The sequence below is a fragment of the Argiope bruennichi genome, chromosome X2, assembly GCF_947563725.1.
Source record: "Argiope bruennichi chromosome X2, qqArgBrue1.1, whole genome shotgun sequence".
Taxonomy (NCBI): domain Eukaryota; kingdom Metazoa; phylum Arthropoda; class Arachnida; order Araneae; family Araneidae; genus Argiope; species Argiope bruennichi.
In genome coordinates, this window is record NC_079163.1 from 94,210,909 (window position 1) to 94,235,573 (window position 24,665).

General features: G+C 31.0%; 1 protein-coding gene across 3 annotated transcripts in view; it reads left to right on the forward strand.

Moving 5' to 3' along the window:
- Positions 1–24,665, forward strand: part of LOC129959999 (C-terminal-binding protein-like) — a 74,733-nt gene that overhangs the window by 21,055 nt on the left and 29,013 nt on the right. For 2 of the 3 annotated variants that reach the window (XM_056072973.1, XM_056072974.1), the window contains exon 2: positions 24,342–24,395. The exons of the other annotated variant lie outside the window; for it this stretch is intronic. The gene's annotated coding sequence lies outside the window, so the exon portion shown is untranslated. The remainder of the gene's footprint in view (positions 1–24,341; positions 24,396–24,665) is intronic. 3 annotated transcript variants of the gene reach the window in all.

The window sequence follows — 24,665 nt, forward strand, 5'->3', positions numbered from 1 at the left end:
CATTTTGTTGTAATTAACATACATCACAACAATGACAGATTTATTGTACGAAAACAATTCACCTTTGCTTATATTATTCGCCTTTCTTCTTCGGTCGTTTATTTTTCGAACTTTTTTGTGCCATGTCCTGAAATGCTTATCATTGCTTTTCGTATTATTACTGGCCTTGTGGGCACTGTATAACATAGGAGGGAAGAAGTTTCAAATTTTAATTATTTAATAGTTACTAGATCTGTGTGCGTTTTAGCATGAATTGCTCGCTGTGGTTGGGCTGGTCGTTGGAGGTATTTCTACAGTTGAAATAAAAAATTGGTCAATGTCCCCTGAAAATCCAACAGGAAGGCAACGTATCCCCCTAGATAGGAGCTAAGCCAGACTTGTATTACTTATTTTGTGCTCCAGGTTGTTTTGATTAATAAAAGATGCCACGCTTTTTCCCTTTACCATGCATGCTTGGTTGAGGTTAGTCATATTCTGATTAGTTTTTTTTTTTTTTTGTATACGTACTTTGACAAAGGATGCTTTAATTTTTACCTCTTAGTATATGGCTATCATGCTCTTTGATATGATTTACGCCTGCGATATGGATAATATATCTAATAGATGATTTCTTTGCTATCTCTTAATTGTGGATCAAACTTTCCCCGCGCTGTGTAGCAGAAACTTTTGTTTCTTCAGCTGTCGAATCATTTGATTCAGTGCTCGATACATCGTATAGCGCGAGCTTTTTTTTTTTTTTCGAGTATCTACATGTAAGTTGCTTTCTTAGAGGATTTTTAGGGGAATCTGATCTACATTTATGGATCGCTTGGATAAAAAGTCCAACAACGAGCCCGATCGCTGCGAGCAATTCCTTGCTAGAGTGCTTATCTTTTCATCCATTTTTAAATGAAATTAGTTAAAAGTACAACCAAAGGATAGGACCATAACTTTCTTTCACCTTTTATGTATTTCACCAATGGCCTTAGATCATTGGTGGGCTTGAGGTTATTTTAAATTTAGTATTATTAATGTTTCTTTTGGTCGCTCCAGTAGCGCTATTTTGGGAAGGATCTTGTCATTTTGAACTCCTGTCAGATGTTGAGGACGACACTTTAGCTGGCAGCCTCTGACATCTCCTCCCCCAAACGGGATGGCATTTGATTTACGATGTCAAATATAATGTACTCCTAACCCGCATGTACGAAAGATCTTTAGTGGAGTCGGATTTCGATCTTATAGGCTTTTTGCCCCGAAACCGAATACTTAAGACTAGGCTGTCACAGCCCTTTTGGGGCCAAGATGACCTGGTGGTAAGGTCTTGGCTTCGGAACCGGAGGAATTAGGTTCGAGACGCTATTCCACCGAAGAACCGTCGTGTAAGCAGCTCTGTTGCATGTTAAATCCATCGGGGCCAAACGCCCTCCCTCTGCCATGGCTTGGAATTTCGGAGGGTGTGTGTGCCAGCTCAGGTGTCATCCTCGTCATCTGACCACGGTTCAAAATTACGAGGTTCGTCCCAAAATAACCCTAGTGTTGCTTTAAACGGGATTTTAATATATATATTACTAAACTAACTCAATAGATCCTTTTGAGGATATTTTAGTACAGAGAGATCAGATCTGAAAACTATCGGTTTTTCCATACAAAAATGGTAAAAGGCATAGATTGACATTTTTATTAGATAAAAGACTATTAATTTTATTTTAAATCGTTTTATTCTAACCATGGGCGTTTATTGTTAATTACACTTTCCCTAGAAGCTATATTATGCAATTCACCTATCTTATTTATTATACCCAAGGTTAAAAATAGGTGGTTATTTCAGGAAATCTCAAGTTAGGCAAGATGATCAATCGATAATTGCATTATTATTTTTTTATCGAGGGATTCTATATCCCAGAAGCTCATTAAAAAAGGACTTGTGTTTCATTATTATATAACGTATATTTTTCAATCGTTTCTCTTATATTTTTGTCTTCTATACTGAACTTAATATCGACGGTTCAGATTCAATGTTGAAACTGAGTGTCTGATTACTCGACATAATTCAGAGATATAAATAGTCAGGATCATTGTCGCGTTCGTTTTCTCGGAAGACTTGGAGGAGATTGGACGTTCATTTGAAGAAGATCCGGAGAGAAGTATAATTTCTAACTTTCTCTTAGCACCAATCTTTTTAAGGTAAGCACCATTTTGAATATTCTCTTTAAACATTTTTCACTTTTCCTTTTTAAAATAAACTTTTTTTGAAGAGTAGTCATTTTAGCCATTACCACCACTCAATGAAGAAATGAAGTTTGTTACATTTCAAAAATATTATAGTATATTTAAAAACTTTCCCACTTAGAATCAATCTTTTCCAGGTGAGCACCATTTTGAGTTTTCTGTCTTATGCAATTCTCACTTTGCCTTTGTAAAACAAACTTTATTTGAAGAGTAGTGATTTTAATCATTACTACCACTGAATGAAGAAATGAAGTTTGTTACATTTCAAAAATATTATAGTATATATAAAAACTGACACTTAGCGGCAGACATTTTTCTAGGTGAGTGCTATTTTCAATTTTCTGCGTTTTATAAATTTCTCACGTTACTTCTTTAAAACAAAATTTTTTGAAGAGCAGTTTCACCCAATTCCCCCCCCCCCCCCCATCCTCATATGATCCACTCAAAGAACAAACTTTGGATGAGCGATGGCTCGTCAGCTCAGAAATCAGCAATGATGCAAAAAATATCTATAAAAAAATTGCAGTTTAAAAAAAAATAAACTACTTTACCTATAAAAAAAGATTTTTAAGATTAAAGTTAGATATGAAATTTGTTGCATTTCAAAAATATTAAGTAACCATTATACGATATAAATTTCTTGTAATTTTGTCAATGAAAAGTTACGTTAAAAAGGAATTATGGAATGTTGAAGTGCTGATTCAATAAATACAAATATGAAACCTCTCCCACTTACGCGCTTATGCTCCGATTGACAGGCAGCATTAAAAAAAAAAAAAAAATCAATCAAAATTGTGGAGATATCAAAATCTGGAGGCCGTATTTTTTGACGATTTCAAGACTATATCTCTGTGCTTCATATGCTATAAAGTAAAAAGCTATGTGTTTTATTTAATAGTTAATATGTTTTAGTTACATTATAATAATTTAAGTACGTGCGATTATAAATTTAATATTATGTTTTCTGAATTGCATGTCGTCATTTTCGAATTAAAATTTTATCAGAAATTAAGCATTGCCGGTAGATTTGCTCAAATGGTTTTTAACTTCTGCTGTTTTTGTTTTTCAAATGTCATGAAAATAATAGATGTTTTTCGTTTTTTTCCTTTTCATTATTATTTTTAAGTTACAAAACCAATCACTCATGTTATAACTCCATGTAAAAATACTTGGTCAGATTATGTGAGCATTCCTTAACTGCAATTTTAATTTAAGAATAATCTGACCTATGACCACTGCTACTGCTATGTTTACTCAGGATTTTGTTTTGCAGCTCTTACTTGAATCAATTGCTGAAATTCTTAACATGTGAATGAAAGAATTTTAGTTTTTTTAGTAGTTATAATTAAATGTCCCGAATGAATATTTTCATACAGTATGCAAGTATACAAAATGTAAACACCGTTTATGTAGTCATTAAGTTTGAATACATCATAAGCCAATTTCATTTTTTTCAAATATTTGATTGTCTTGTGCCAATTATGTTCTACAGTGTACAGTGTTATAACACAGAATATCCGCTTGATCTTTCGCTGTTTTCCATTCAAATGGGAATGTTTTTTTATTCTGTGGGCAGTGTTAACGTGTTCGCGGAAGTGAATGCTATAACATTCCTCTTCATGGCGATGCAAAATGATAAAGATGATTTAAAATTCAAATTTATTAGCCAAATGTTTATACATTTTTGTGTAGTCTGAATGTTGCGAAGACTAGACATTGGCGTTATGGCTAGACACAATCAAACATGGGATATGATTATTTTAATATTTTATCGTTTCTTTTGTTATTGTTTCTATTGATGTTCTGAATACCATTTTCATGTGACCCCACATTTGGGGGTCGTATAAAATATGCTTAACATCTCTGCATGCTCTCTATAAAAAATCATTAAGATTTGTGAGCGTGTAGACACTGTTAAGAATCTTTCCTAAACGCCTACTTTTATTCCCCCCTCTATCTTACATGAACTCTTTGATATGTATTTGTTGCATGTAATAATCAGTTACTTAGCTTTTTTTTTTGACTATCAATGCATTAAATTAAGAAAATTGACATCGATTCTAAATTGTACAATTTGAATGATTTTCAAAATAAAAGTAATCCGTGCTTGTTATTCTGCTGAAGTTTCGGTGAGCTGCCACATCTAGATTCAAATTCCGATGAGACGTGCAATTCAATTGTCTGCTCTATCTTAAAAGGACAATGCCATAAAGAAGTCACAGCTGAAGTTGTATTATAAATTTGGGGCATAATTCCTAAATTAATAGTTTTTATTAACGTTAATAACAATTTATTCTGGTACCTTTATGATAGGAATTATTCTTATGATAGAGCTAGTTGATTAATGCAACTAAGAGCTTTTCATTGCCATCATAACATAGCTCTGTGTTTAAAAAACGTCAGTTCAGTAGTATCGAAAAAAGGAATACTGTAAAAACTTGGCTACTTCGAAAGTTAGTATTGCGAATTTTTCTCTGCATCCTTGAATTTCTTGTTAATAGGTTAAAATATCATCCATATTTCAAATTCAGTTTTCTTAGCTCTAAGTCAAAACTAAAAATTGGAATTTTTTTTATAGTTCTGTAGTAGTGGTATGTCCTCCCTCCCTTAGATTATACATGGTCTCATGTAGGGCATAATGCTCTAAACATAAGATCGATTGAAGGATAAAAAAATTAATTAAATTTTATTTCTGAATGGTTTCTCAATGATCTTGAGTGAAAAATTGTTCTAATGTCTTTAATTCACTTTTGGACTTAACTGCTATACAATGTATTAATTAAAGGAACAAATGCAAGAGAAAAATACATTCGATGTGGAGGTCGTATTGGCTGTATTTCGCGCAGTAATAGGCTTTTTTTAGCCGCCTTTTATCTGGACCGACTGCATTTTTTAAAACGTACACTATGCAGACATGGGAGCATCAAGTCGCATTCACCATGCTTGGCAGAAGGAAAGGGATGAGTGCCGAGACATAGTCCATATCTCAGAAAGGCAACTCAGAGCTCCTCGGTGGGCGTTTCAAAGAAAATGTTTTAAAATAATAATAATAATTGAACACGTTAGATGTGAATTATACTGTTTTGGAGTTTACTTTTTAATTATTTTATTTAAAATAATGTTTGCTGATTATTAAAATTACTTAGCTTCAAAAAGAATTTCTGTAAATATTGACATTTTTTAAAATTATGATTATTTTTTAAAGTATTTGTTTATTGGTTAGTATTATTTATTAAAGATATTAACTATAAACAATACATCATTGCTGCCATTTCTAATTAAAACATAAATTTCTTATTAATTCAGTGTCATTTTCTTTCGCTGAACTTTTAAACTCGATTTTTCCGAAGGTGAATTTTTATTGCAGTCTAATCAGTTTCGAGTTTGCCAGTTTTACTGTAGAATGTGTTTAAATGGTGCTTGTTGGATATGTTTATATCTCTCCGATTTTGCAGATGTTTCTCTCACGAAAGAAAATTGAAGCAGCTTTGTGTGCGTTATTGATCTTGATGAGCTATCATATAATTTTGTCATCGATTATAACGAATTTGTTTTAGAAACTTCCAAACATCTTTATTGCTAGTTAAAAGTTTACGATGCTCATTTAAATTTTGAAACAATGAAGGTAGAGTATTGTATTAAAAAAAGTACCTGAATATATTAAACTATTCAAACTTCTGTGTTTTGAATACGGAGATTATTTATCAAATTTATGAATGAGATTCGTGTGACTGATTATATTTGTAATCAAATAGGCTTTAAAGAATAAACGAAAGTCATTATCAAAAGCAGCTCACAAATCAATATAATTATGGCGTGCCGAGCTATTTTTGTTTTGCCAAGTGCTTGGGACGACATTTATTGACCGTTAAATTATTCTCCTGCGTTTGGAAAAGTGAATTCAAACATTTGGAAAATGTGTTGCTTTTCCTAATAAAAGTCATGCAATTTATTGCAAGAATCTTAGAAAAACATTGATGCGTGTTAAATTTATTTTTTTTGTCTGCGGAGTGATTATTGGAAAAGAAATTTCGTGGGCACAACGTAACATTTTTCTAACCAAAAATAGTGTTGCCAGGCGATTCTCAAACGAAAGAAACATACGTTGATTAACTGAAACATCATGTACTAATAGAGTGGAACGTGGCTAATTCGTTGCTGTCGGGGCCGCAATAAAAATTTATTTAAGAATTCGACTTAGAATAACAGAATGTGGAAATGAGTTTAAAAAAGAAAACGCCTATTTGTAAATTAAACATGGCGGCAAATATTTATTTAAATGTTTTAATAAATAATACATTATTAATAAATAAATAGTAAATAATTTTAATAAACAAGAAATAGCAGTGAGAATGCAATAATTGTGGGGAAAAAAAAGGAAGAAAAATAAGTGCTGTGTTCGAGTTTTTTCTTGTATTTTTTTTTGTATGGAACATTTGACTGTTTTTTTTATTGAATATGTTTCATAGTGGTTTAGCTTTTGAATTAATTAAGGGCCTTAAGAAAATATTAATTTACCGTCACTGAGGAAACCAGATACATGAACTCAGAAATGAAGAGTTTGTTTTACAGTTGTTTTGACTTTGAATTAATAAAAGTAAATAATAAGCTGTATAATAACATTATATTAATAAGAAATTCTGTGGTACAGAATTTCCCATTACAGACGACTTCTAATTTAAAGCGTTCGATTTTGCCAAGTTCCATTTCTGTTTTGATTTTTCGGATTGCTTAGTTTTATCGAACGTTTTGGATTCTTATTTTTAAAAAAGCGGAAAAGAGAAACGATTGCATCATAAAGCACAAGAAAGAATGACATAAGATTCTCTGGAATGTGCTTAACATTTTGTATCTCAATATCGATAATATAAAAGGTACTTCTGCTTGGTTAATGTCATCTTCTATTTGAGCTCCTTGTCTAATCCTTCTAACAAGGAGAAGTCACGGGTTTGAAATCTGAGATCGGGATGAGATTTAGTATAATGATAGTATACATTTAGAATGTTCATTCATGAAAATATTAAAACGCAATGGACAGTCAATTTCGAGAAAATGACCCTCAAACTTTTGGTAAAGCTTATATACTGATAACTTGACTCCTGTTCCGATGATCCCGATGGCATGGTTGTCTAGGTAACCGTCTCTTATACGGAAGGTCAGGGTTCGAACCTGGCTAGGAATTTTTTTCTTTTTTAATAACTTATTCAATTCAAAATTTACAAATACTCTTAATTAATATGTTTTTAATTTTTTTCATCCAAAATAAAAATTTATTATCGAAATACATAATAATAAAATTATTCAAATTTAATTAACTATTTACAGATAGTTCTAATTAATACGCTATTTATTTTTATGCAAGTATAAATGTTTATTATTTTAATACTTAAATTGTAATTTAATAATTAAAATAATAGTAATAAATAATTTAAATGGTGATAAATATTAATTATAAATACTCACATCGTAAAAAAAATTATTCAATATTTCTAAAAAAATTTATCCTATATACCATTTACTTTCGATTATATACAAGAACCAGAATACTAACTATATTAAAATAATGGAAACAAAATATATTTCGATGTATAAAGTTTGTTGAAAAGCTTCGATCATAAATAGCTATTAGTTCTTTGTTTAATGAGATTTTTCTATTTGCTTGAGAGAGAATGTTTTGACTAGTAAATATCATATCAAAAAATAGGGTTTTTGACTCTTAATCAATTTCCATACCATGGTTTTCTTGTTTTTGAAACTGAATTTGCTTGCTTATTGAATTTCGGATACCTTTTAACAGCTAATGATATTTGTCTATTGTATGATGTTTTATGGGGGGGGGGGCATTTCTTTCACGTTAAGAAATAATGATCATATCGCACTCTTCGGGGAAAACTATCGCATCAATATAAATGTTAATTTAATCCCTACATGCGTAACTCTAAATATTTATGTCAGTTAATAATGTTTTAAATACGGTTGCAATTTTTTACTGCTGGAAACTCAAAATTTCGGTTTTCTTTACATTTGTTTTGCTTGTTTCAGGCTTATATTTATTATAACTCAGAGCTTATTTCTCTGAATTGTATCAATGTTAGTTTAAGGATGCAATGTATTATTGTGGTATTTAGAATTGTTAACCTGAAGAGATGCCTTGAATGGACATTGTCAATGTAGACTCTCTGCCTCCGGGAAATTTTACGCAGGGATTTTACTCAGCTCGTAAACATAAATCTGCTTCATTTCAATCTTTAGAGGAAAGGATAAACAATAAAAATCACCCTGAATAAAAATTTATTCATATGAAAGAAGAAGAAGGGGGGGGGGGAATCGAGGAAAGAAAAGATATTGTCAACGCTTATGGAATTGATTTTGCAATAGTTGTGTCAGATTTATTGTGTAGCATCCAGTATATTTTCTCGTTTGTATAGAATAAACAGATCGATAGAGTTTATTTTTCCATTTTTCTCTCTCTCCCTCTTTATGTTATGTTAATATAGAAAACAATTGGAAAGTCTATTTTATGTTTGAAGATAATTTCTCATAATGTTTCCTTCGGCAGTTATGGCTGTTGTCACGGTTATTTCAAAATTGTTTACGGAATTCATTGACTTATTACTGATGAAATATATATATCGCTTGAATGCGCATGCTCAATTCTTCTTTGCCAATTTCCGTTGTTTTAAGTAAATTTATTTTTTCAAGTATGTAACCAGTATTAAATTTGTTAAAAATACAGAGTTGTTATATATTACTGAATGATGATTCAAACAATTACGGTAAAATTTTCATCATTAAAAATGGCAATTTTCTTTAGCAAAGGTAAACAGAAAACATTCCTATCTGAAATTCGAAATTTTGCGCTTGAGCTATGAAAAGGAACAAAATCAAAATGAGATCATTGCGCAAATACACGAATGCATAATAAAAATACATTTGAGCAATACGTTAGTTATTTTGTTACCTATGTCAAGTTATTCAACTTCTTTTAGTTCTATACGTTCAAGTTATTCAACTTGATAAAATAAAGCGATTTCATTAAATGTTTTTCGGTACGATGGAATTTGGCTAGTATGAAACGGAAAAGATGACGGTAGGAATTCGAATAAATGAAAATGTTTCTGAAAATGAGTGCAGCAAAAGAAAAAATAATTTTTAAGTTGAAAATGGCAGTAAAGAATTGTTTTTAATATTTAACAGCATAGATAAATAATGTATAAATAATAAATAAAGTGATAATTGTAATTAAAAAATATCATGGCTAATTTAATAAACAATCTACATTATTTTAAATATAATAGTTGTGCAATAAATCCTCTGTGTATAAATGAAGATTTATTTAAAGAAAGAAGAGCAAAATTTGAAATTAATTTTTTTTTCTTACAGATTTTTGATCTTTTGAGTTTGATTGACCCAAAATAAATTCGAATGATGTTTGATATCAATGCGTTATGTTAATGGAAAATTAATTCAAGGAAACGATGTTTAAGATTGGGGGGGGGGTTAGCGATGGATTCGAATTAGTCAGGTTCCATTATATAATTCCCAGTAGCTTGGATCATGGAAGCTTCATTTGTTGTTTTCAGTTCTTTTGATGAACCTAGTTTCTCGCAACGACCTTTATTCTCGTTTCCGTTAGAAATTTCTGATTAGTCAAATGATAAAACCTATTTATTTGCCTGTTCCGTTATTTATCATCTGAAAACTTCGTCAAACAGTGTCGGTTTCTTTACCTTTGCCTATCGCGAGGATTTCGAGAATCACTGATGTATGTATATGCCTTCGACGAGATATCTATTTAGAGAAAGGTAAATTTCAATCGACTTCCGTCGGATGCTGATCTCAGATTGGCTGTGATTTTTTAGTCGTTTGCTGTGGCATTCAATTTTTCCCCCAGTGTTTGTTTTATCTTCTATATTTACCGTCCGATTAGTCCATGGCGATTTTTTGTGATGAGAATCTATCCTTTGAAGTTAAATCTAAGCTGAAGCTGATCAAAGATTATTGAAATGAAAGGGACTTGCAGTGTGTGCTTGGACTGTTTACACCTTTATTGGGTTATTCTGAACGTAAGTTATCGTAATTTATAACATTTACCTCCATACTAACTTTCTAAATTTATTTCTTTATTTATATACATGCATTGAGATATCTATTTAGATGACGGCAAATTTCAGTCGGCTTCCGTCAGATGCTTGCTTCAGATTTTCTAAAAAATGTTAAAATTTTTTTGTAATCATTTGTATTTGCCGTCCCAGTAGACCAACTAAACATGGCAGTTTTTGTTTACTAGATTTGTCTTTTAGAGTTAAATCTAAGCCGAAGAAGCTATTCAAAGATTATTGAAATGAGAGGAACTGTAAAATGTATTTTCACCTTTATTTTATATAACCAAAGTGTAAAATATTTTGAATATTCATAAATAACATCAAAACGGATCATATATTGTGTATAGGTGTAAATAATGGGTAATAATATGTAATAGCAATTATTTATATTTATTAATGATGAGGATCAGTGCAATGACAGAACCCGTTTCATTGCAACCAATTTCAGTATGTCATATTTTATATTCATTAATTTCAAGCGCAAATCAGGTTTAAATTGCACCCGTGTTCTATTTTTATTTTTATCTAATGGCATGGCTGAAAATCTAATTTCGGAAAAAATAATGTGTTGAAGGGCATTAATATCTATCCCCCCCATTTCGTCGGGAATACGCTTATTTATTTATATCTTCGTTTCAAGCAAAAATTGCTTAAGTTGTATTTTGTTATCTCATTTAAAAGACTTTTGTTACATGAAATATTCAAAAATTTCTCTCTCTTTTTTTTTAACAAACTATGCTCATAATCTAATAGTCCAACCATCATGGATGTCATTTATGGTGGAAGAGTAGTGCCAAAAACATGGGGAAAATATAAATCTTAATAATCAGTGATAAAACAAAGTACTAAAAGCGATGCTATTTTATATTCGTTTAAATCTGTGTGGAAATAGTATTTTCAAAAAGGATGTAATATTCCTCTAGTTGTACATATAGCATAGTCTGAGAACCTCTACTCAATAATTTATGATAAGCAACCTAAGCTTGAATATTTTTATAACTATGCATACATTCCCTAAGCGATAACCATTAACGTAATAGAAAATGACATTTACATTACCGCTGGTATTGAGATTGTTTGCTGTTTGAAGTACCTAATTATTTCGATTTCGCGATGAGAGTTGCCGAATGAAGATTCGTTCGCCTTCTCCACCATCACAATCCGAACTTCATTTCCAGACATGTTACTAAATAGCCGCAGACAAATCGATACGCATTGATTACACTCGTTACACAATTGCAATATCTTCTTCCCCTCACTTTTGACTTCTTCCTCCATCGATCGTGCGACATTTGCTTCTCTTTTCATTGTCTTTCCTGCTGGCTGCTTGCTCGTCAACAAGATCTTCACTCTGGCTTCGACCTCTTGTTTGTTTAAACTTTCTGATGGAATTTAATGCAGAAATCAAACTACTATTAGTTTCACTGTTCTCAGGTTGCGTTTCTATTCGCTGAGTTTGCATTGAATGGTATTTTTCTTCTAAGTTGACTCTATGTTTCATCTCTAGCGCAAATTTACTTTCGAATGCGATTTCTTTTTCTAATTTGAAGTCTGGGAAACAGGGTCGGCTTATCAAATTGGCAAAGTGGACAACTGTCTGGGGCCTCTGAGACCTCGACATTTTTGTTTATTTTTGTGGTATTTTCTGGGTAATTTAATTTTGCGCTTTCATTTTATTCACTCGAGTTATTTATTCGGGCATATTCAAATTGTGTCAAGTATCGTTTAAATTTCAGAACATCATTCTTGAAAGTTTTTTCGTGCTTCCGAATTCTTTTTCAGTTCAGTGTGGTCCTATTTTGCAGTTGACTGATTAAACTCGCAAGTTAACAGACCTGTCAAATTTTGTATTTGAGAATTTAGAATACATTAATTAAGTTTTGTAATTTGTTTCACTAATTTGCTTAAAACCACTTTTGCTTTTAATTATTTCGAACGCTTCATACTCTTCCAAAATGACTCGCAATTAAATGTTTTAGTGTTGTCGCTGGCTTAATATAATTTTTACTTTTTTTTTGTTTATAAAAATTAATAATTTATAATAACGTGTTAACATAGTACAACAATAATACTTAAGATTCTAAGGTAAATACTTGATACTTTAAGACTACTTATATATGTATTAAATGAAAATCTATAAAAGCATCTGGTTTTGAAGTTTGAAAGGGAGAGTGAGGCCCCGAAATTTCCATTCCCTAAGGCTCCCCTACTGATCTAAATCCGGTTCTGTTGTAAGGTATCCCAAAATAAACCGCGTGCAGCGTTTACAAAAGACGTTAAAGGAAATCTGTTAGTTCAAACTTGCATTTAGTATTCTTCTCTTCCCTGTTTCTTATTTCAAAGCCATCTGTATCTTTTATCGTTCACTCGTTTCTTTATCCTTGTGATTGATTTTTGTGTAGTGGAACTTGACTAATTCGTGACTGACGGGATTATAAAAAAAGTTGATTTATCTAAAAATTAGAATTAAGGGGAAAAAATGTTTATAGAAATGATTATAGGAAGAGAAATCGATGATTTTAAACTAGAAAATGTTGTAAAAATTTGCTTTAATATGCCGTGGTCTTAATAGATAATCCGTAGTTGATAAATGGGCTATAAAGATGTTTAACAAATTAAGTAATAATAATTGTAATTAAATTTTAAATGATTTAAAAGGCAATTTCACTAAATGAGTTGTTTTGATATCAATAATTGTACAATAAATCTTTAGAATAAATAAAACTGTTCAGAATTAACACGATTTAAAATTTCTTTTTCTTAATTAAACGATGAGAAAATTTTTATTGCTTTTTTTTTTGTTTGAATGTATTGTGCAGCAGTACTTTAGTTACGATCTCTGAGGTAGCATGGTGCTTTTTTTGCAATTTTGAGTACTTTTGAACTTTCTAATTATAAAATTACAAATTCGTGTTATAGATGATATTTTAATATTTGGTCATAGAAAATCCAAGGGACGAAAGAAAGAAAAAATTGGACTTTAGTTAAAATAGTTTAAATTAGTTGAGTTCCCTAAAAGTTTATTTCTGTTGATGTTCATTCAGAAGTAGTAAAATGTCTCTGTGGTTTTTCTGTTTTTTTAATCGTTTTTTTTTTTTTCAATACTTTTGTCTGGTAAACTTTTCCTGTCTAAAGCATTTCTATTGCATTTTAGCTAACTTCTATTAAAAAAAAAATGTTTTTTAATGTTTTTATTGTTTATAACCTTATGTATAAGAATAGGTCTGTTTGCTATTCCTTTATAGCTAGCAGCTTTTGGTCGTTTGTTGTAAATCTGTTTGATAATGCACTAAGGATTTAAATTTTGTTAAGGAAGTTGAAGAAATATCTTTTAAGCAATGAATTAAAAGCAGTCAATTCTTTTTTGTTATTAGCCTTTGTACCATTAAACCAAACCAAACCAAACATAAAACACTGGGGTTAGGAAAATTAGCTGTCTAAATGTAGGATTATAATTTGGAGTTATGTAATAGTTTATTATATTGCAAATTATTTAAATTTTTGTTGTATCTTGCAACGTGCAGATGGAGTTTCAAGTGTAGCAATCGATGTGGGGAAGGATGTCTGCGAATAAATTATTCCAAATTCAGCCAAGAAAACGTTCAATGAAAAAAGTTCATAATGAATTCTTCCCAGTTGTATTTTTAACTTTTTATCTCTTTCTTCCTGGATTTTTATTTAATACTTTCAGTGCAATGATTCAAACTGTGATTTGGACCATTTATCTAATTAGATAATAGGTGTGAAGCGCAGGCGATTCACGCCACAGCCAACGTGTTCACTGAACTAGCGTAGTGAAGGAAAAATAGAAAAAGCGTTAGTTATCTTATTTAAAGGGATTATTAATGCTTATATCATCGTAAAATATTAAGTGCAAAATACTAATTCAGAAAATCGACAGAAGTTTAAAAAATGAATGTTTTTAAATATGTATAGATTTTTGCTGTGTATTTATAGAATTGATATGTATTTTATCTAATAAATCAATCTCCAGTTACTATCACCAATTTCTGCGCGTAATGCCATACGCTACTTCTTTGTATGTGAAGGATTTGGCCTACTTAGCACGTTTTTTGCGATAACTTCTTCCATATCTTTTTTTTTTCTTTTTCTGTCTCTCCTACTTTTAGTGGTTCTGCAACCTTTTATCGTTAAAAAGTCGTCGCGTATGTGTAAGTAGACTGTTCCTCCTTCACCGAAACTTTTTAAATGAACGTTAAAGAGACACGCAAGATTTTTCTAGGAACCCTTTTTAACTTTAGCATTGCTAATGTAAATGTGACAGTCAATGCGTCTCGTTTGCCGACGGCTCACCTAACTTTGTTTTACGTGCTCGAAATCCCCTCCCCCCCTCCCGTTAAAAAAAGCTTTCTTAGCTCTTAGACAGCGAGACATTATATTTCGCTCTGATGAATTTTTGAAAGAGTTTGGCAGGAGGCTTCAGTATCACGAAAATAGGTTGCATGTTTGTTTATCACTATTTTGCTTGCTCTTGCATTTTCTTTAGCGTAGAAAGTTTGTCTCACATTTTCCTATCAAAACAAACGTATGAATTCGGAAGTTTTATTTTATCACGAGAGCCTTTGTTTCTTTCCTCCTCAACGCGAAACTCGCGGTTTCCAAAATGTAAACACATCGCCGTTTGGTTTGTATAAAAATAGATCACTGCAAATTCTTAGGTGAGTTTTGCATGTATCATTAAACTCTTCTGAGAATGAATTTCTCTACCCTTTGTAAATGTCAGATAGGATTTAACAGCTGTTTGAGTGTTTGCAGGTATAATTAGACATAATGAACACTATCAATATAATAATGTATCACACTAAAGCATCTGTACATGTTGATTTCTGTTTGGTATTGCAGTTGTATGTAATTGTATTGAAAGTGTAAAATATTTTGAGGGGGGGGGACGGCAGGCTTTTTAGAAGTTTAATGTTTGAAGAATGATTTAATTCGAAATAATCGTTTTTAAATGTTTTAACTATCGAAATGCTCTTTTATTAAAATGTTTTACAAATTATTTAGCATAAGCGACTTATATAGTCATAAATATAGTCTAAAGCGATTTATATAGTCATAAATATAGTCTAAAGCGACTTATATAGTCATAAATATAGTCTAAAGCGACTTATATAGTCATAAATATAGTCTAAAGCGACTTATATAGTCAGCGAATATCCCCTTTCCCCCATATATTTTTGATGTTTTGTTTTATGAAGGTTTGAGTTCAGTACTTCAGAGTTAATTACTAATTTGTTGTTTATAATGTGATCTTAGAATTGCATATAAATATAAGAAAATTGATGTTTTGATTTCATAATTGGGTTTGAAAAATGCCGTTGTTTTATTCAAGCCCGCTAATGTCTTTTTAAAATTTTAAATTGACGAAATGTATAATATTCTGCTAGATTTGTGTATGTTTTATTAAAAAAAATAAATTTAAAAAAAGCACGTTTTTCATGCAAAGAAAAATTTTATGAGTTTAAAATTTTCTGTGGACTCTTTTCAGATTGGTTGGCATAAAAAAAAGTTATTGGCGTCAGTTTTATGTGATAGCACTTCCTTCCTCTTTGTATCTCATCTGTATCATTTTATTTATTCTGTTTTGTAACCTGGTAAATTGAGCAACACGATTTCCTCATGTGTAATCGGTTTTTATTTTTTTGCATTATTTGTTTGTATTATGTTTGTATTTCGATGTTATTTGATTCTTAAGAATGAATGAAAATGATGTGGTTTTGTTTTTCATCATTCTTCTGTGATAATTTGTATGGAAACACAAAACTTTCGAAGTCTTACATATGCAAAGGCTTCTGTTTGCGATAGTTTCGATCTCCACCTTATAATTCGTAAAAAGTTAAAAGAATTATAGGGTGAAGACCGAAATCACCGGAAGCATCCCAGCGTTAAAAATAACCTCCACTTTACGAGTTCGGATATTTTTGATTCTCACTGTATTTCTTGTGAATTGTTTCTTGTTGTTTTTGGATACCATGAAAGGAAGGATGTGGTTTACCATTCTAGAAGAAGCTTTTTCTCTTCTCATTCCTGGGGGGGGGGCGTGAATTAATTACATTCGTTGGAAAAAAAATTAACCAGAAATTCTAGTACCTAAAAATGTGTTGCAAAATAGGCTTATTCTTGTGAAACTGTATGCTGTTCAATAGATATTACTTGGTTTGGATAAATATAGAAGAAAAATTGTAAATGTTGTTCGGAATCGCTTTTTTCTATTATTTTACTCATAAGCATACCTTCTTTCATTGGAAGAATTTTGAACTTAATTCTATGAATTTATTATTTTTTGCTTGAGATGTTATAGGCTGTAAATTATGATAAATATTGTTATTGTATTTCTGTAAAATATCTTCAGTCAAATTCTTATCTTGTTTTTATTCTCTTACTACACAAGATCGTTTCACTGCGAATGTTGATATATTTTCTTTGTCTAAATAAAGGTCCAATCCTATCAAAAATTTATCCTATTAATTTGACGGAAGAACTTCTAGTTGTAAGATCGCCATATTAAAATCGCCTCATTTTTCTCTTATCATGAGGTTGGGGGAGTCTAAAATAGATATCGGAATGATATAACGTTTTAATCTTCAAGATTGGATTCTAAAAAGTGATCTATGAATGTATGTGTACGAGAAAATATTTCTTGTCGCTTCGTCCAATATCAAAGAATAAGTTAAGCTTTCCCTCTTTAGTCAGTCAATTTCTTAAATATTTTATATAAATCTCGTACTACTGGAATTTCTCTTTTCTGTATCTGATTGCGAAATATATACATTAAAAAACAATCAAGTTATGTTCTTTTATCCTTTTTATTATTACCCTTTATCGAACATTAATTAATGTTCGATAATTAATGTTAATTAATGTTTTTGATATTCATTTATATTAAATTTTTATTACCGTTCAGATGATTCTCTCACAACTGAAATCTAGCAAATCTAGGCAGAATAAAATAAAATGGAATTTCGCATTTGTAAGTTTATCTGTGTATTCAAAACACTTCTTATTGTCCTGAATGCAACATTCATAAAATTAGAGTGTAATTAGTTGCATATTACAGTATCCCTTTTCAAAGTGAAATAAAATTAAAAATCTTATGAAATTAATTCTCATTTCAATTTCCAAACCCTCATGCGCTTATTATTTGTAACGCAACATTTCGCTTTCTCCGAACTGAAAGAAGCTGGGAGCCTCCTAAATTGACTCTTACCACAGTTTAATTTTCCAATAAACTTTAACGGTTGTGGCCAACTGCAGGCGAGCTACTAATCCCTTTCATCCGTCTTTTATTTGATATTCTTCTCGCGTTTGTTGAAACTGCCGCGCACCAGCGGACGCTTTGCTGATTTAGTGATATGGGCTGCTTCCTCTTCTGATAGATGATGAGGGTCCTCCTCGGCAGAACTTTCCCCCTGCCGCCCTAAAAACCGACTCATCTGAGAACATTGGAAAAGCCGGGTCTTTTTTCGTTTCCATGTGGCTGAACCATCCTGGAAGCTTGTTCTGCCAGTTCTTTGCCCTTGAGGAAGCTGTCTTGTTTGTGGCGGGCCAAATGTCACAGGCTACGAACAGACAGAGGGGAAATGCATCTTCAGTTGCCTTCCCCTTTATTCATGAGAAAGTGTCCCCCTCCCCACCATAGACGATCTATTTTTTCTCTATACAGGTTTAGGCGAGTTTTGCTTCGTCTAGAGTACAATTTTCTGTTTTTCTTTTGCAAATCTTGAATTCAATTTGCGTTCATCTTTTTTTGTAATCGTTGGAGCGTCACTTAACGCACACGCAAAGTAATGCTTTAATAAGTACTTATTTTTTCTATACATTTTTTTGATTAACCTAAAAGAAAACTTCCGCAGCTTTTTCGTACTTATATCCTTTATTTGTGGAAACTTATATTTATTTTTTTACATGATTAAAAAACATTATTTATTCAGTAAAAAAAAAAAAGTATATCCGTTGCATTTATCGTTGATTTGTGTTGGAAATCTTGGAAGATGCTATTCCTTTCATTTGAGACGTTTTAAAGTTAATCTGAAACAATGCTCTTTCTTTGAAATTTGCGACTTGTTTAAATTTGCTGTAAAAATTTCTCATCAGCTATTGAATTTCAAATCCGGGCCGAGTGATGTAATATTTCAGAAAGCTGTTAAAAATGTTAGAACTGAAAATTATTTTAAAAATTATCTGAAGTACTTGAGAAAGTGTTTATCATTCTCAAATGCTGAACGCTGCTGTAATTCAAATTTAATTCAAGGTTTAGACTTCATGGATCATTGATTTCTGTTCCATCTTATGAATTGTTGAATACTGTTCATGTAATATATAAACTGTGATGTAATTATGTTCTCATTATGAATGATTAGAAAGAATAAGTAAGTATAAAGTTTGTATATCTAAAATCTGAGATTTTCTACCGGAAATGTTTTTAAAAATAAATGATAAAATTGTTAATTTTTTTATGATTATTGTGTTTACCCATTCTCTTGTGAAAAATAGTTTGTTTGAAAATTTTGTTTATTTATTAGATATCTGCATCCAGTGGCTTTTTTTTTATGCCAGTTTTTTTTTTTTTGTTTGTTTCGAAAACAACTGCAAGTTCTCGCTATCGCGAAGGTCAAGATATTAAAAATTGCAACTTCCATGTAAATTTGACGAATCTTGATGATTTAGAGCATCTCAATTTAGACAGTAACCGATTTCCAATCCCCCCTCACAGCCCCCTTGAAATAGAGAGAAAGAGGGAAAGCGTACTTTTAAAATGGGTTTTTATAATGCGTCGATTAATTACATAAAATGTTGACGATTTAGATTCATTTAAGGAAACTTCCAGTTTCACGTCCCTGTTTTGTTTTTTAATGGTATAAAAGAATATATATATATATATATATATATATATATATATATATATATATATATATATATATATATATTGTGATTGCATTAAACTGGAATACAAAATGAATTTGTTAATTTTTGTAATGATAAAAGAAAAATTATATAGAATTCATCTTAGAAAATTATATAAGTCTTCACAAAAAATGAAAATCGGTTATTATATTAAATACGTACTACCACACTTAGTAAAGGAAAAAGCGCGATTTGAATGTTTTATCAATATTAGGTATTAAAATAAACTTATGACTTTTATGATAATATAGAAGATTTTATTTCTACACTCGGATATTTTCCCTTTTTAATTCTTAACTGAAACGTGAAAAGAAGTTATCGTCGCAAGAGACAATATTAATGTATCTATATTCCTAACCCATGCTTTATTATTATTATTAAAGAAATGCATCCAGTTTCTTTTTATGTTGGACATCATTTAGTATCCATCCTTTCACATATTCTAACGTGAGATAATACATTTTGTAATTTTTACCACCATATTAACAGACTCGAGGCTATAATTTTATCCCCCCCTCCCCCCAATTGTTTTACGTGAATAGACACTTGGCTGGTTTTCTATTTGGTTGCACTTGAGAAGTTTTCTGCTAGTTGGTTTTATCTTTTTTTTTCCCCCGAAATTAGCAACTAGATTAGTTTGAAATCGCTGATTCATTCTTAACTCCTCTGCCAAACAACGCCCTCTAGTGGAAGGAAAGCTTATTATTTGAAAGAGAGCAATCATTCCTCCCTCCCATTCCCAGACATCTGCTTTGACCGTAAATTCATTGGAAAAGGATTTAAACTTTTTAATTGAAAGATAAAATGTAATACTTTCCCCAAAACTTATACAATGCAAAAAAAAAAAAAAAAAAAAAAAAGTAGGTCAAATGAAAGCGCAAGTTTAAAATGTGTGCATTTAATTAGTGTTAGGATTAGAATATTTTCTATTCGTTAAACTTACAACATTAAGATTAATTTATTTAAACTTTTTTTATCCATTGAATAGGGGAAAAAAAGGTGGTTTCATTTGAAAGGTAGCTTTCAAATGAAATAATTTGAAAGCTACCTTACTTTGAAAACTCTTCATTATCAGGATGTTAAAAATAACGAAACAATTTATATTCATTTTACACCTGATTTTTTTTTTAATTTTCATTTTCCATGCTACCTTGAAATAATTTGCATGCAGGTCATGTATTATTTGAATGCAGTGTATGCGAACTGCTGTATATCCGAAATATACAATTTCTTTTAATATTAATTATATGCATTTGTCAAAATAATTTATTTCCAGGGATATATGGTTTATCAAGAGTAATTATGAAAATTTTTATGAAGTTTCTTCATATTCTTATTTATAATTAAACGACTGAATATGAACTAAACAGAATGTACAAGAAGATCGACATATGATCGAATCGAATTTAATTAATTTGCTGGCACGCAGTAATTTCGATTAACTATTTATCTCTGTAAAAAAACAACAACATACGAAATCTTCAGATTAAAAATTAATATTCTGAATTCTGCTGAAAATAATTAATTTAGTATGAAAATTAGTTATTTTTTTAAGCTTTTGATGTTTTCAGAACTAAGTTTAATTTCTCAGTTCCAAAATTGCTCGATAAAGACGGAATTTCTGATTATTTTCGTTACCTATTTACTTTGGAATTCTATTGTCTTAACTTGTAGGGATTGATATACCATTTTTTTCTCTTAATCTTGTCTATTCAACATTTGATACTCATTGTTTTGAGACTGATAAAATAATTAGCACCAATACCATTTTTTAATACTCCTATTTTTGTTTTTAAATGATATTTTTTTTCTGTGTGACGGAGTTTTTAATTATTATATTATTATTATTGATTCATCATAATAAATGCCTTTCTCTTAACGCCCGAAATACTTTTTAAACTAAAATTAGTTTCAAACAAAATAGTAAAATAATTACAAAATGTATAGTTATTTTAAGAAAAGGTTTGCCAGGGGCTTGTGAGCTAAGACAGCGAACGGAAAAGAAAAAAAAAAAAAAAAAAAAGAAGCAAACATTTCTGAAATTGAAACGAAAACATGATTTTAATTTGAATAAGTTTGAGTTTTTTGGAAAATCAAATTAAAAGCACAAAATTTAAATTACTCTAAAAATGCAGTGTAAAAAAGAAAGCTTTTGGAGCTCTTCAAGGTTGCTAGGCACTAGGCAGTTTTCTATTTGATATTGGGGCTCTTTTGAAGAGGGAGGAGCCTTGCATGTTGAACTGAGATGAGGTCAGGTAAGTTCTTGATATTCCCTCTGAAGTGGTTTTTCACATGTTCAGGATTCTTAGCTTCAAAATTGTCTTTTAAGTGGAGGTCTAATTGTAAACCACCTCTTTGACGCCAAAGTACAATTCGCATAGGTGTTGTCGCTGGGGCTGAAACAAGTGACCGATGAAAATTGAACCCTATGGATGCACTCTTCCCTGACAAGTGGCTGAGTCACGGCCACCGCACACACACGCACCTCTTTTTCGAAACCCCTACAATCGATTGTGGGATTAGCATGCGCCCATTGTCCAACAGAAAGTAGGTCTGGTGTGGAATCCCGGTCATTAGCCCTCGGTGTGATTCATTGCAATTGCTTTTGATCACGATCGATAGGTTTTTCCTCATCTGCATCGCAACAATAACTTAGCGACTTCTTCTTTTCCGAAGATACATTGTCTTTCGACCAGAAAAGGATGGGGGGGGGAGGTGGTTGTCCGTAGTGCTGCAGGTTTGTAATCGATTTTGGAATAAATCTGCAGTATCGGCTTTCGCTTAAAAGCGTTAAGTAATCCTGTCCCGATTTCGGTGTGTACAGCAGGTAATGTCAGATTTCCCTCCTTTCCTTGTGTGGGGGAAGGGGTGATCAAATAAGTAATGCAGTTACATTTAAGCGAGTATTAAGTTGTCATAAAAGTTTATTATTTGAGATGCTTTCATTAAATATCAAGGAATTTGTTTTTACTTATAAGTTTATAACTGTACAAAATAACACATTTCAATATATCTTTTATTTAATAAAATTGTCATTTATTTTGCATCAGGGATGTTTTTTTTTTTTCGTCTCTTCATCATTTTTCTTAAATTTGCAATCCTTAAGCTTCATGGGAATTCATAAATTCAGTATAGTATTTTTATAACATTGTTTATTTTATTTTTATAGCAAATTTAAATTAGCTGATGTTTCAGTGAGTATCTTTTTCTTAAATTGACTTTTGATTGCATTTTACATGATTTTTAATATGTTAAGAGGCACATTATTATTGCTGATGATTTTGCTTAAACCTTTCAGTCCTGTAAATCATGTTTTAGTGAGCTGTGACTGATGTTGATTATAAGAGATTTTTGTTTTTTATTGTTGAAGTAGAAAAATATATTTCGAATCGATTTTTAAAAAATTCCGCCAGTTCCTCTTGTATTACTTCGTATTTTTATATCAGTAATAGGCTGCTTCACATATATATATTTCTATTTGTTACAAGTATTACGTAATTGTAACAAATAAAATGTTTGTGCTGGACAATTTTTTAATATAGATTATAATAACTTTTATCAAAGTTATTTTTAAAAATAAAAGTAACCGACACATACTCGTTCTTTATCAATTACCATTATACTATGCTGAATTGTTTGAGATATCTTGAAACAAATTCTTGTGACTTAGTATCTATTCTACAATTTCAGGAATTGCAAGTATGTTATCACTGAATAACACCTTCATTTGATGTCAGCGACGTAAATTGAATACTCTTTCGTATATAGTTTTTTACTTGAACATTTTTATAAAAGTTTTTTTCTTCTAATAACCGATTTATATAAAATTTAGTGGATTCCACATTGTGTTTCAGAAGATTTAAAAAGAGGGCTTTTAGTTCCGCCATCGTATAAAAAAAAAAGTTGGGCTCTTTTCAACCCTCTTGAATTCATTGTGCTTGTGAATTTTCTTTTTTCTCTCTATGGCGGAACCAGAAGATCTCTTTTCAAGGGAAAGGGGCCTCTGAAGAGGCTACCTAGAATGGCCTTGACTACGATGTTGATGTTTCACCGCAGAAATAAATGCTCCATATTATACGTGCATGCTATTATTGCATTTTGTTTTAAATATAATCTATAACAGGATGCTTATAATCATTTATTGAGCATCTCTGTGTTTTTTATGAACAGAAATAAAAATAAATTAAGATTTTCTGATGGGTTTTTATGGTTCTCGTTTACGTTGCGCGGTTCCTCAGTTTCATGACCGATTCTTCCGAGTCTGGTTCCTTTTACTCTGCTTGTGGAATTCCCTGCGGCGGACATGTTTGCTTGAAGGAGGGAAGGTTGTTGTGTCCCCTATTCGCATTCTTGAGGGGAGGATGTTACGGAGGTCAGTGAACGTCAGCGAAAGGGGGTGGGAGAAACCCCTTTTGCTGTGCTCGCCGGGGAGTGTGACGTCAACTGATAGCGAAACTTGTATTCTTTTTTTAGAAGAGGCCGTAAGTACAGAGATTCTAACTTTCCCTACTAATGTGTCTTCACTGTTATTTCGATTTACATGAAACAAAACAAGGCACGGGAAATTTGGCTTATTCAGCGATGATAATTTTATTGCACTAGTCAAAGAATGTTACACTGGGACATCTATCTTCCTTCTTTAATTCATTAACCGTGAACCGCTTTATTATCTTTTTGTTGTATAAAATGACAGATTGTTTTAATTGTTGATTATATGCGACGCCAGTACGAATGTAGTTCTTGACATTCTTTGGAATAATTCAGATACCATTTTTAAGTTGATTGGAATTAGAAAGTTCATGTTGATATAGTATTTTTATTTGCTAACTGTGGAAATTTGAATTGACAGTATTATTACAGTATGTTTTACACAGCAATTAATATCATTTAAATTTTGGTATCAAAAGAACAATTTAACTTCATAGGATATAATATTTTTTAAGGTAGGGAGGAATAGTGTGAAATGTTTTGATTTCAAAATTGGAATAATGTGACATTTGTGACATTTTCAGTGCTATCATTTTTACTATTATTATTTTTATATAAATTCTCTTGATTTATTTTCAATAACTTGTATTATAATTTACGCATTTGTTTCTGCAGATTATTATAAAAATGACGACTAATCTCGTTTCTTTCTGAAGATGATGTAAAAGGGTAAGTTCCCCCCAATTTTTTTAAAGTTATACATTTGAACTAATATAAAACTTATTTAACTTAAATTTTTTTAGAAATAAAAGAATTCGTGAATAAATATAACCGCTGCACTTTTGTACTCTAGCGCCTAAATATTTTTGTTGAATCAATTTAAGGTTTTGAAGTTTTGTCTTTAGATCAAAGAAATCGAATGTTTGTAATTTAATTCAATTTCTGTAAGAATAAAAGAATGTTTTAACCCAGAAAGTTTAAGAAAAAATGCATTGCCAT